Below are 13,838 nucleotides of genomic sequence, written 5' to 3' on the forward strand. Positions count from 1 at the left end.
GTAACTGTCCTGGGACCTCAGCTAAAATCAACATGGCACAAGTTGTTCAAGGAGAGAAGAGAAGGGGTGAGAAAGCATATTAAGATTTTAAAGTTACTTCTTCTTCACTGGGTTCCATTACTCAAGATGGGTAAAGATAAAGCACTCAGAGAACAAAAGTACATTGAGAACCAGCCAAAGCACTAGAATCCTTTTTACAAGGGAGGGAGAGGGAAGCGGGGGTGGGGGGTGGGGGTTTCATTTTTCTTTAAGGGAAACTGAAATCTCTAATGTGAGAAAGACGAGATTTAGGGTTGCAAACACTTTCAAATACATTAGTAGCATATAGAAAAGACTGAAAATAAATTGATAGTATTTCTCTTTTCTGTGTGTTCACTTGTCCTCAGCTTGATGGGTGGTGGGCTTCAATTTATACTTTTCCCCATTATATAGAATGCAATTAAGGAAGGATCACTACTAGGCTAATCCTTTCCTTATATTAATCCTTTATAATAATGAATAACCAGTCATAGGGAAATGGCTATTAAAATTAAAAGGCTTAGTTAAACCCTAAAACTACAGGTTAACCAAACATAACTGCAGTTGTGTGACTGCAGGAAGACCTTTGCATGAAGCTTATAGATGAATGTGTTACAGAGACTTCCTATGCTCAATCAGCTCACCATGTGATAGTTTTAATTAAAAATCTATCATGCTGCATGGTAAACATATTGGCACAAACTGACCTATCCCCAGATTAGAAAAAATATATATGAGGCCAAAAAACTATTGGATTATTTTCAGTAAGAGTTAGGCTCAAAATGAAAGATGTAAGTAAAAATATTTTTCCTTTATCTCATTGATGAATATTCTCTGTCATCAGATTTTCCATCCCAGAAGCCTAGATGAAATTATAAAACCTAGAAAAATGAAAAAGGTTGGTAAAAATTCCAGCAGGTATATTTTCAAAACCTGATTTTTAAGCTTCTCTCTCAAATAAATCTCTCAATGTCACCACCTTCCTAAAGCACCTAACTGGAGAATTCCAAAGCAGCTGGTTTTTCCTGGGACAATGATGTATAAGGATATTCAATAAAGCCTTTCCTAATATACTAGATGCATTCCTGAATCATTGAATCATTACCATCAAAACAAAACTCAACACTCAGAGAAATATGTTTTTCTTCTGTAGTCCCCCTACTCTTTCCATTTTTGATGATAACTTCACAATTCTTCCCAGCTTTAAATTTCTAGTGTTTTCCTACAGAAGCATTATTGAAATTTTATGGAGGACGATTCTTCAGTGTTCCAGACAAGTCTACAACACTATAGGAGATTAGTATTCTTTGCCCTTGTTCACTAAATGGAGTAATATCTCCCAGTTATTCTGACATCACAAATTCTCCCTCACATTTCCAAACACCAAGAACCACTATACCTCAGACATATGTTTCTCTATGGACACTGCTCTGTCTCACAGCCCACAAAGGCAATTTACTTTCTTGTGGCTGGGACGCCAGACTTCTTACTCATAAGACCAAGGTTTCTCTCCAGGGTTGTATTCATCTCTGCTGAAGGCATGGTTCCTTCTAACAGGGGTCCATTCTTATCACTGAACATGGCCGTTGTTATGCAGTGTTTTCTTATCTTATTTAGAGACACAAATAAATATGGAAGTAGAATTTAATGTGTTCACTCCCAGGTCATCTCAGCCCAGCCCTGCCCTGCCCACACTCATTATATGTCAGTACTTCCTATCAGAAAGGACAAATGAAATGATTTTCTAGGTGTTGCTATTCTACCAATTACATTCTTTTCAAGAAAAGGCCTATTAAATTCTGGTAGGAAGAATGACTTAAATTCTAGTAGGAGGAACTATTTTATTGAGATCTTTTCCGGGCAATATATGTGGTATGGCCTTGAAAAAAACCTCAGCCACATGAATGAACTTCAGAAGGCCTAGGAGAGAACTTCTTAGGCTCAGGAAACTTGCCAAGGATAAGAGATCAAGAGCCACCCAGTAGACCACAGGGAGAAATTATGGATCAGGAAGAATGTAGGCCACTCTGATACCCCTTAGACCAGACATCATCGATCCTGCTAAGGCCTTGGAGAACTTTTTCTGAACATTCATGTCCCTTGTGATGGTGGTCCTGTCAGTTCTCAGCTACAGACTCCTCAAGAGTTCTCCATCACTCAGATTACTCTATATTTTTCACTTTCTATATTCTTACCTTGCTTACATCATTATTATATCTAATGGTTGGATTGTAAGCCCTCTAGTTGATATATTATAATTAACTACCTTATCTTCTTATTGTTGAATATTTAATGTTTTTCTTTTTCAGTGGTTTTTTTTTCATATTACAGATAGAAACATCTGTCCTACATCTGTCAAAATATTTCCTTAGGAAAAATTCTCTAGTGTAGAATTACTTGGTCAAAGGACATGAATATATTTGCAGCTTTCACTAAATGTTATCTCATCTCTTTAAAAAGGAGATATGCCAATTTGAAATGCTCTTCACTACAAATTTTTATATAAACTTTACTCTCACCGCAGGTGACATAAAATGCTAAGTTCGAATTACATTCTCTAGGTTACCAGCAAGAGCATCTACCTTTGATTAAGCCATGCTCAAATTCTCTCATCTCTCTTTTGCAATTCTTTCTCAAAGCTAAGAGTATAATAGCAACGGTAGTTTTTGAGTTGATTGCTGCTTTCATCCAGAGTTAGGTCAAAATGCAGAGGAAAATACTCAAGGAAGCAGAGGAAACAAATACTCTCTACATTTAGACAATCATTTTTCCTGATTTCCTCCTATGATATAAAAAAAAACCCTCAAATATTTTGTGAAAAGCCTATGTAATTAGTTAATAAGCCGACATAAGAAGTTAATGCTTCTTTGGTTTCACAAAATAGAAATTTACTCTGGTTACCCAAAGGGGGAAAAGAATCAATAGGAAGTATACTAGTGAATCTAATGAAATTCAAGGAAGATCTGGGTCAGATGGTTTAACCTTAGGATACATTTTTTTTGCAAATAACCAAAATATGACTGAGTGGCTTTAGAAAAAAAGACATTTAATTCTCTGACAAAATAACATTCCAGATATTCCAGGGCTGGTTCTGCCACTTAACAATGTCATCAAGGAGCCAGATCCTTTCCATCCTTTCATTTTACCAGCCTCCGTGTGCCAGTCATTCTTGTACTTGGTTGCCTCATGGTCACAAGATAGCTGCCTTAACACCAGGCTCTTGGTTTAAAGGCAGGAAGCAGGGGGTGAGGATGGTGGCAAGGGCAGAGAGAAACTTATTATTCTTTCTCTTTTTCTCAAGTAACAATAAGTATTTTATAGAAGACCCTCAGCAGACTTCCTACTATGTCTCATTAGACAGAACTGAGTTTATGATTATCATTGGATAGAACAGCATTAATAGGTTTATGATCATTGCTAGACTGGAATCTCATTTTTCATGAGCTCGAGGAATCGTCAGCTGACACCGGAGAGAAATTGTGATGTTTGATCATGGATAAGAATGGAAATTTATGCCTCTTGATGAACGGCCAGAGTGTGTGCCTCATACAGGGACCAGGGAGTTTGTGGACCTTGCTTTCTTCTGATAATGGGTTTCCATTGGCAGGAAACTCTAATGTCTTTTTCCTCCTTCTCTCAAATGCCAAAGGTCTAAGAGAAAGACCCATTGGCTCTGCTTGGCCTATTAGGGAGAATCTCAAAGTGAAGGCACAGCTCTGGTGCCACCTCTGATGATTCCCAGGTGCAAAAGAGGAGAACATCAGTCCTCAAAAAAAATGGGAATTGTCTTGACCTGGAGATAAACACGATGGACATCCCTTACATCTACGTTAAATGAAATACCATCAAAAGGTATTTACTGACTTCCTAACTTGTAGAAGGAATTGTACAGGACCCTGCAGGAATACAATCTATAAGCTTTGGTCCTCGCCCCTGAAGAGACTATAATCTATTTGAAGAGAAGCCCGTGCAAACAGCACGATGGGGAGAAGATGAGAGCTAATTGTGAGGTAGAGACAATAAATGTTTTGACCCCAATAAGCTTTGTTGAAGATAACGGGATATAAGCTACTTCACATAGAGGAAGGAAAGGCCTGGAAATGTTTAATTCATCCAACCAAACTTCATGTAGTCAGCTCTGCCACAGCTCTTTCTTGGCCATCCCTGACCCCAGGGTCACAGCCTCTTCCGATGTTTATATCCCACCATTCTGGTGGCAAGGGCCAATCGTGTGGCCTTAGAGATTGCATCCAGAAATCCAGCTTCCTCAGACAGCCTTCAACTACAACTTCTCCACCTTCTCCTGCTTTCCTCAAGGTGTTCATTTTTTTTCCTTTTTTTTTTTTTTTGGTTTGTGCCACAAGGCATGTGGGCTTAGTTTTGAACCCGTGCCCCCTGCATTTGAAGCACAGAATCTAAACCACTGGACTGCCAGAGAAGTCCTCAAGACGTTCATTTTTAACTCCTTCATTCCTAGTCCCACACCCTCATTTTCTGAGTCATTAGTGAACACCCTAACTATTATTAGGGGCAAAGATTTTAAAATCTTTTTTCTAGCCACAAAATAAGCACATCATATAAGATACAGTCAACGACTCTGCTCCTGGTCTGCTGTGTGATAAACAGCAAGTCACCTAACCTTTCTGTGTTGAAGAAATCATTTAAAGAAAAGCAATATGATTTGCCTCTTTCCCACCTTTTCAATCAAGTTCCTGGTGAAAAATCAGTGAGGCAGCCCCAAAACATTTGGTGATATTTTAGCAAAATATTTTATGAAAATGTGCAGTCTTTTTATAAGAAAATAACAGAGTTGAATTGGATTTGTTATATATTCTCTCTTCTTGAGAGAGTTAATAGCCCTTTGGTTGGAAAATCCAATTACCAAAGTTTATACAATTTCTCTTGGTCATTGGAGAAGTCAGTAATACTATGAATCCAATTAAGAAAAAAAAATTCACACCCTTAAATAAATTACAGTCAGCAGGACTAAGACATAATTAGAAGGCTGTTACCATCTGAGATTACTTATGAGCCGAAACCAAACTGCTTAAACCAAAATAAAGTGACTCCCAACGGCCCTGGAATAGTATTTGGGTTGAAAATTTGGTTAATATTTTCCCTCCAGACTTAGCACCCAGATCTGGATCTACTATTATCCCACAGAGGTTCTTTTTAAATCACTGAATGCTATTCAGGACTTTCCACAGGAAGTAGACCCTTAGTAACAGGAAGACTTTGTGGAATTTTCTCCTTTGAGGAAAAAGAATAGAAGTCAGGAAAAGGGGGATGCACTCTGGAGAAGGAATTTACATCTACCAGACTACATTATTTCCAGATGAACTGAAAACCACTTCCTGTGTAAAGCCTTCCTTGATCCCATAAATCAGTAATTAACTTCCCTGTGATGGTGACTATCAGGGCTGATCATTTTAATCTCTTCCTAGCATTTATTTGAATGACTTATACCACCGTTAGTTATTTCCCCATGAATCTTCCTCACCAAAGTTCTAAGTTCTTGGGGAAACAACCAGTTCTTCCACATTTTGGACTCCTTCTCACCCCTACCAGTGTCTGGAATAGTTAATTTTTTTTTTTTTTTACTTTTTTATTATTTATTTACTTTTTTAAATTGAAGTATAGTTGATGTATAATAATATATGTTATAGGTGTACAATATAGTGATTCACAATTTTTAAAGGTTATACTCCATTTAAGGGTCTTATAAAATATTTGCTATATTCCCCGTGCTGTACAATACATCCTTGTAGCTTATTTTATACCTCATAGTTTGCTTGTTTATGGCCTATTTTCCCACTAGAAAGTAAGCTTCGTAAGAGAAGGAACTTGGTTTACTCACTATTAGAAGAGTACACAGTAGAGAACCCACAGTGGAATAGTTAATTATTAAATAAGAACACCCACTGTGTGTCAGGCATTGTGTTAGCTACTGGAGAGAAAATGGATAACAAAATTAGCACAGTTCTCTTCACCCATTGCTTAGAGTCTAGATGGATATGAGATATGATTGAATAAGCAATAACAGCAAAATGCCATGCATCCTGTGATTGGACTTGAAGTGTCCAGAGAGGGTTCATTTCGATGCCTGCATCATGAATGCCCCAAGGGTGGTATTCCACAGGTAAAATGAAGTGTAGTTTGTTCAGTAGCATTCCACTGGACGTTGAATATGAATTCTTGGGAAGCTGAGTAAGTTCAGATGTCAGTTCCTAGTCATTGAGAAGAATCACGTGAGCCTCACATCCAGACTATACATGTACTAAACTGAAGGGGCCCCTGAAGATATCTCAAGGCTTTGGGGTGAGGAGGAGGGAACTCTAGCTCCCCAAATCCCCACCTTTGCTGATTGTTCCTTTTAATGAATGTCTTTCTACATATTCATAAAGTCAATTGTTTGCTTATGTGAACATGAGTATAAGCTCCAACATTGATGAGGAGCTCGATGAATGGGACCAGAAGATATCTCTTGCATGAAGGGAAGTGCAGGAAACTATGGAAACACACAACCAGAGCATTCAACCTAGTTTCAACACACATTCAGTCAAATTATGAATAAATGATTATCTTAAGAAAAATGGGGATTCAGATGAGAATCTAAGAAAATAAAAATGTAAATTGAAATTATGAATCATTCATTCAGCTAATAGTTATTGGATGACCTATTACATGTATATTATCTTATAACTATGAGATCTGTAGTTACTTCAGAGTTTGGGGACAGTTAAATCTGGTAAGTCCTGAGGTTGCTGTTGCTTCCTAGAAACTTTGTCTGCAGCTTGGATAAAGGTAAAGTTGGACAAGACAGAAAGGCAAATTCTCACTGCTCAGCACATCCTGTAGTTTTCTAGGATATTGTGAGCAGAAAGAGTATGCTGCCAGTTGTACAAACCTAGGCAAGGACCAAAAAAAGGTTGCTTGGGGAAAATAATGTTTTGAGGCAAATGAAGGGACAATCTTCAGGAAATAAATGTATAAGAATTATTAAATTCTAAGCCAATGAGAAGTAACTCTTCCCTTACTTTAATTAATGTGTGTTTGCTGCATCAAACAGCTTTCTTCCCTCCATATCCCAGCCTAGCATCTTGAAGGAAGACAACAGAAGTCATAAAACACACATACACGGACTTCCAGTCTGGACCCATTGGCATAGAGTCATTTTTTTCCTGGTCAACTATGCACTCTGGAAACGGCACGCAAGGCATCCAGAGGAGAACTCTGAGAAGTGGTGAGAAGAAGGTGAGCTGGTCTGGGACCCCAGGAGGAGAGGAATGGCACAGTGGTAGGGCATCTTGCACCAGCCATCTACCCAACAGAAGGTCACTAGACATGTTGTTTCCCAGCTCCCCACCTACGAAAGGAAGGCAGCACAGGTGGGCTCACTCTTCTCCCATATTGAACAGGAATCCCTCTGACAGCATCAGGCAAACCCAACTCCACAGGCAAAGGGGATGAATTGGGAGCCCTGAGCTAGGGGACACACTTTCCTTCCTGCAGGGCCTGAGACATCTTTTCTGCCAAGAGAAACTGAGGTGAGTGGGCAGAAATAGGAGAAAAGAGCCAGCGACAGCGAGCTGCCTAGTCCAAGAAGCCTCTTTGTTCCCATGGGCCCAAAACTCTCCTTCGCCCAGAAGCAGCCAGGGGACACTGACAGGGGCATCCTACCACACCCCTCCTCACCAAGTCTCGCCCAAACACCCAGGCCTGGGGACCAGCCTCCACCTGCTTCGCCAGAACCAGCAGGGAGCACAGGGAGCCCCAGGCACTGATAAACCAAACCCACTAACATAACACCACAAAGGCTTTAGGAATTAAACTGCCATTGGAATCACAGCCATAAAAGTAGGTCAGGAGCTGCATGCCAAACCTGAAGAGGGTGAATGCCTGCTAAAATAAAAGCTTTAAATGGGACCCAGAGTATTGCCAACATAATTGGCAAAATGTCCAGAATACAATTGAGAATCACCATCGTACCAAGAACGAAGAAAGTTACAACTCAAGTAAGAAAAGCCAGTCAGCTGATGCCAACACCAAGGCAAATCAAAGGTAGGAATTATCTGACAAGGATTTTAAAACAGAATCATAAAAAATCAATAACAAATTCTCTTGAAATAAATAAAAAAAAGAAAACCTCAGCAAAGAAACAGAAGTTATTTTAAAAAAACAAATAGAAATTATAGAACTGAAAAATACAAATTTAAATACCCACTGTATGTGCTCAATAGTAGAATAAAGATGACAAAGGACAGAATCAGTGAACTTGAGACAACTGCCTGTGGGACAATAACAAAAAAATCAACATTCTTACTATTGTATTTCCATAGGGACCAGAGAAAGATTGTAGAGCTGAAAGAGCATTTGAAGAAATAATGGCTGAAAAAGTCCCAAATTTGGTGAAAAATGCAAGTCTACACAGAGGAAAATCTTCAGGATGTAGGGCTAAGCCAACAGTTCTTAGATTTGACACCAAAAGCACAATCCAATATAGAAAAAAACTGGTAAGCTGGACCTCATGAAAAAACTTTTTAACATCTTTATTGGAATATAACTGCTTTACAATGTTGTGTTAATTTCTGCTGTATAACAAAGTGAATCATATATATGTATACATATATATATGTATATCATATATATGTATACATATATCCTCATATCCCCTCCCTCTTGCATCTCCCTCCCACCCTCCCTATCCCACCCCTCTAGGTGGTCACAAAGCACCAAGCTGATCTGCGCTATGCAGCTGCTTCCCACTAGCTATTTTACATTTGGTAGTGTATATATGTCAATGACACTCTCTCGCTTCATCCCAGCTTACCCTTCCCCCTCCCTGTGTCCTCAAGTCCATTCTCTACGTCTGTATCTTTATTTCTGTCCTGCCCTAGGTTCATCAGAACCTTTTTTTTTTTTTTAGATTCCATATATATGTGTTAGCATACGGTATGTTTTTCTCTTTCTGACTTACTTCACTCTGTATGACAGACTCTAGGTACACCCACCTCATTACAAATAGCTCAATTTCATTTCTTTTTATGGTTGAGTAATATTCCATTGTGTATATGTGCCACATCTCCTTTACCCATTCATCTGCTGATGGACAATTAGGTTGCTTCCATGTCCTGGCTATTGTAAATAGTACTGCAATGAACATTGTGGTGCTTGACTCTTCTTGAATTATGGTTTTCTCAGGGTATATGCCCAGTAGTGGGATTGCTGTGTCGTATGGTAGTTCTATTTTTAGTTTTTTAAGGAACCTCCATACTGTTCTCCATAGTGGCTGTATCAATTTACATTCCCACCAACAGTGCAAGAGGGTTCCCTTTTCTCCACACCCTCTCCAGCATTTATTGTTTGTAGATTTTTTGATGACGGCCATTCTGATCGGTGTGAAGTGATACCTCATTGTAGTTTTGATTTGCATTTCTCTAATGATTAATGATGTTGAGCATCCTTTCATGTGTTTGTTGGCAATCTGTATATCTTCTTTGGAGAAATGTCTATTTAGGTCTTCTGCCCTTTTTTGGATTGGGTTATTTGTTTTTGTGATATTGAGCTGCATGAGCTGCTTGTATATTTTGGAGATTAATCCTTTGTCAGTTGCTTCATTTGTAAATATTTTCTCCCATTTTGAGCACTGTCTTTTCACCTTGTTTATGGTTTCCTTTGCTGTGCAAAAGCTTTTCAGTTTCATTAGCTCCCATTTGTTTATTTTTGTCTTTATTTCCATTTCTCTAGGAGGTGGGTCAAAAAGGATCTTGCTGTGATTTATGTCATAGAGTGTTCTACCTATGTTTTTCTCTAAGACTTTTATAGTGTCTGGCCTTACATTTAAGTCTTTAATCCATTTTGAGTTTATTTTTGTATATGGTGTTAGGGAGTGTTCTAGTTTCATTCTTTTACATGTAGCTGTCCAGTTTTCCCAGCATCACTTATGGAAGAGGCTGTCTTTTCTCCATTGTAAATTTTTGCCTCCTTTATCAAAGATAAGGTGACCCTATGTGCATGGGTTTATCTCTGGGCTTTCTATCCTGTTCCATTTACCTATATTTCTATTTTTGTGCCAGTACCATGCTGTCTCGATTACTGTAGCTTTGTAGTATAGTCTAAAGTCAGGGAGCCTGTTTCCTCCACAGCCATTTTTCTCTCTCAAGATTGCTTTGGCTATTCAGGGTCTTTTATGTTTCCATACAAATTGTGAAATTTTTTATTCTAGTTCTGTGAAAAATGCCATTGGTAGTTTGAGAGGGATTGCTTTGAATCTGTAGATTGCTTTGGGTAGTATAGTCATTTTCACAGTGTTGTTTCTTCCAATCCAAGAACATGGTATATCTCTCCATCTGTTTGTATCGTCTTTAATTTCTTTCATCAGTGTCTTATAGTTTTCTGCATACAGGTCTTTTGTCTCTTTAGGTAGGTTTATTCCTAGGTATTTTATTCTTTTTGTTGCAATGGTAAATGGGAGTGTTTCCTTAATTTCTCTTTCAGATGTTTCATCATTAGTGTATAGGAATGCAAGAGATTTCTGTGCATTAATTTTGTATCCTGCTACTTTACCAAATTTATTGATTAGCTCTAGTAGTTTTCTGTGGACCTAATGAAATTTAAAAATTTGTTCTGTGAAAACCCATTTGAAGAAGATGAACAGACAAGTTATAGAGTTGGAAAAATATTTGGAAAGTACATATGCAACAAAGGACTCGTATCTAGGATACATAAGGAATTCTCAAAACTCAACAGGAAAAAAAAAACACCCCACTAGGAAATGGACAAAAAACAAGAACAGACATTTCACTGAAGAGGATATATAGATGGCAAATACACACATGAAAAGAGGCTCAACATCATTAGGTATTAGGGGAACATGAGTTAAAACCACAATGAGCTATCACTACATAGCTACCAGAACAACTAAAATAAAAAATAGTGACAACATCAAATGCTGACAAGGATATGGAGAAACGGGATCATGCATACATTACGTAAATTTAGGGAGTATTGTTAATATGCTGATTGGAGGCCTCAGCTACAGAAAAAAGTGCTGGTTTACAAGCAGAAGCAGGAATTAATCTTCTCCCAATCCTGTCAGCCAGACCAGGAGGGAATAAAGCTAAAGAATGACACCTTTCTTTAACCAAGCTGCACTGCAGTACAAAAAGCTGCTCAAGTGTTCAGGAAAACAAAAACTGACTGAAAAAAAGGTGCAGAATACAACATGTGAATTTTGAACATAACCTAGGAGTTAGTACCATACTCTCAGGCAGAGGGGGCAGGGTGTACCACTTTGGGAGAGAATACATAGCCTAGGTCAGAGGTCAGCTGGAGACTGAGTGGCCTAGAGAGCACGAGGGATTCCTACAGTTTGAACTGGACAGTCCACTCAGCAGCAGCCAACCTTTGGGAAACTGCAACAAACTAACAGAGGGCAGACCTAAGGAAGGCTGGTGCAAACTTTAGAAAGTAAAAGAGGCAGTGATAAAACCGAGTCTACCTTATACAATCTCTATTTGTAAATGATTAGTACTCTGTAATTTCTTGAGACGTTTAGTAACTGTACACACCACACACACACACACGAACACACAGAGAACACATACAGTGGGAGCCAAGCAAGTTGCAGGCTGACTTAGACACACCAGGCTCTGCACATGGCAATCTTTGCCTAGAATTAACTCTGCTTCTTGTCCCTCCTGCAAATAGCAACCAGACTGGGTGCAGCTCTACTGCCTGTTGATTCAGAGCCTCCCCTCACCACTCCATCTCCTGCTGCCTGATTGCAGGAAGAGTCCTGATTATGTGTGTACATGGGGCCCAGGAGAATTGGAAGAAATAGAATGGGAGGGTAATCTACACATCTTTTGATTGCTTTGCCCAAAATATAGGTGTGATCAGAACAGTTTGGGTGTTGGCTACTTCATTCAATCAGCCTGGTACAGTTTAAGAGGAAATTAGAAATCAGAGGGAATGCCTTTGGCCCACCCTAAGCCAGATCATCTGTGATAGGAATTATGGTTGGACTGTGATCTCATGGTTTTCAAGATGAGGCCATTCACAGGTGTGGTTACTGGGATGAAGATCTTAGTATATTCTTCCTCTCAATTATGTTTCTAAAAACCATCACCATAACAAAATAGAGATCTTCATTTAGGAAAAAAAAAAATCTAGGGATAAAGATGAACTATGTTTTCCAAATGCCAAATTTATATTGAAAGCAAAATCAGCATAACAGTTAAAGAATGTGGGCAACCAAGATCTTTTCTCAGTTTTCCTTCCTTGTTAATAACTGCTTGGCTGAAATCTAATTACCTTTTCCAGGTTTGTTTCTCCCTAACTGACCTTGAGTTTTCTTTTCACATTAGGCCCTCTCAGGACTTTTCAATGTCAGGGTGGTGGCAAAAGCCACAGCACTTTCCTCCCATCCATGGCCTCTTTCCTTTACCCTGTGATATAGGCTGGCAAGCCTGAGAAGGTGGCTGGTCTACCAGATGTTCCTTTTAACTTCTATTCTATTCACATCTCCCTTGAGGCTCTTGCACGTGCCCAGACAGAAAAAGGAAGAAACCACTTGGTAGCACAATAACCTGCATTCCAAATATTTCCTTCTGCCTTTCCCCCAGCCCCAGTCTCCCTGACAGTGGCTCTCTTCTACATCTTTCCAGCTTTAGGATGTTCTAATGGAAAACAAGAACCTCCTTTCCTTCTTCTCGACTTTTTAAAACATTAGCAAAGATGTTCTTATGATACAACGAGTCATCAGCACTTTTTCATGTTGTTTTTGAAATTCTTTTAAAAACTAACTATTGCTTAATTTGCATTAGACAAACTTCTTAACCAAACATTGAAAACTATATAAATAAGCACAGAGTTTTTATTTAGAGGGGCTAGTGGTTTACATATGGAAGTATAGAATTTATAAAAAGTCTCTATTTTTTTTTTAAAGATTGGAGTTTTACATTTATCTCTAAATTCTCTGAAAATTATTTTGACATATGATATAATTTTTTTGATATGATGAAAGTTTAAAACCTTTGTTATATTTTTTGTTATAAAAACAATATACCCTCGTTGCAAAATATAACATATTAAGAAGTTTACAAAGTAAAAAGAGAAGAATTCTCCTTTTCCCATCTCTCAAAACCCACAGCTAAAAAAACAAATTTTAAGTTTCTTAAAGAAAACTTAATCTGGAGTATACAAAATTACTTTTACTATTATTTTTACCTTCAAGTCATTTTCCCATACATATACAAATGTATATAACATACATAAATGCATATCTATGTACCCATCAAACATGCAAAATATATATGCATATATAAAACATTTTAAACAAAATAGGATTAGGCAATATGCCACTTAATAGTTCATGAATATGAACTATACTATAATATGAACTATCATTATGGGTATTTTGAGATCTACTTCATTTTACTCAGCTGAGGAGTTTTCCATATTATGGATTTACCAAGATTCAATCAGCATCTTCTGAACCTACCTTTATATTGTTGATAATTTGGGGCTATTACAAAGACTGTTACCATGATTATTCTTATACATAGATCCTTATTCATTTGTACAAATATTTCTTTTGGATAAATTCCTAGGTACAGAATTGTTAGTCAAGGGTATATATGTATATTTTAAATGTTGATAGACGCTTTCAAAATTGCCCTCCAAAAAGATGACTTCAATATATACTACCTGCAACTATACATGAGAATACCTGAAAAATAAGGTTTTAAATGAGTCATAAAATAGGGGAAGAATACATTAGCATAAAACAACTAAAGGCTATTATAAAGCTACTTATG

This window comes from Mesoplodon densirostris, chromosome 1 (genome assembly GCF_025265405.1).
Source record: "Mesoplodon densirostris isolate mMesDen1 chromosome 1, mMesDen1 primary haplotype, whole genome shotgun sequence".
Classification (NCBI taxonomy): domain Eukaryota; kingdom Metazoa; phylum Chordata; class Mammalia; order Artiodactyla; family Ziphiidae; genus Mesoplodon; species Mesoplodon densirostris.